Genomic DNA, 1,296 nt, shown 5'->3' on the forward strand with positions numbered 1-1,296 from the left:
CATCTTCTCCTTCTCTCTGTATGATCGAACATCCATCGACCATTCATGGACGGCAACCCCAAGGTCGAGTCGGGCCTAGAGGGGGGTCAGCTTGACCTTGGCCCCACATATCGCTTTGGCTTCATCATCATCCTGGGTACGTCAGACATGGCCAGGGGCCCACCCCCCCCCTCCCCTCCTTTCCACTTTCATGCTGACCCCTCCAGCTGTCTGGGGCTGGGGCATCAACCTCCAGTACCTCGCGCAAGCCAAGATCGATGTGCCCTCCCTCATCAAATACCCCGCGAGAGCATCCCCGACGCAACCGGCACATCATCTGTCGACCTACCGCCTGGCCACCGTCCTCTCGGCCCTCTTCTCCTTTTCTATCACGATATTCTGGCTCTTCACCCGCCGTAACCCTGAACTCGTTATTCAATATGACTGGATGCCCATGACATTCCTCGTGGCCACGGTCGGCGTCTTCTTCTTCCCCTTGCGGACCTTTACCCACCATGGCCGCACTCGCTTTCTCCAGACCTTGCGCCGCGTCAGCATTGGCGGCATCGCCCAGGCGCAGGACGGCAAATTTGGCGACATTCTCCTGGCCGATGCCCTGACCAGCTACGCCAAGGTTCTCGCAGACCTTTACGTCACCCTCTGCATGTTCTTCACCGCCAACGGTGCCTCCACGGCCCGCCCCGATCGCGGCTGCGGCGGCGCCGTCATGGTGCCCCTCATCATGGCCGTTCCGAGCGCCATTCGACTGCGCCAGTGCCTGACCGAGTACTTTCGCGTCCGCCGCGCCCCCTACAAGGAATCCACCGGCTGGGGCGGCCAGCACCTGGCCAACGCCGCCAAGTACTCGACCGCATTCCCCGTCATCATCCTGAGCGCCATACAGCGCAGCCTGCCTGCCGACCAGCCCAGGCCGGGCCTCAACCGCGCCTGGCTCGCCGCCGTTCTGCTCAACTCGCTCTACTCGTTCTACTGGGACGTCACCAAGGATTGGGACCTCACCCTCTTCGCCCCGGCCGCGAGCGCAGCGCCCCCGACCACTTTTGCCCTGCGGCGCCGCCTGCTCTTCTACCCCCCGCTCGTCTACTACCTCGTCATGGGCCTCGACCTCATGCTGCGGTGCACCTGGGCCCTCAAGCTGAGCCCTCACCTTGACCGCCTGACGGATTTCGAAAGCTCCATCTTCCTCATTCAGTTCCTCGAGGTCTTCCGCCGCTGGGTGTGGATCTTCTTCCGCGTCGAGACGGAGTGGATCAGGAATTCGCCGACCGGCCTTGGCGTGGATGACATCCTGCTCGG

This window comes from Verticillium alfalfae, genomic scaffold, assembly GCF_000150825.1.
Source record: "Verticillium alfalfae VaMs.102 supercont1.5 genomic scaffold, whole genome shotgun sequence".
In the NCBI taxonomy this organism is placed as follows: Eukaryota; Fungi; Ascomycota; class Sordariomycetes; order Glomerellales; family Plectosphaerellaceae; genus Verticillium; species Verticillium alfalfae.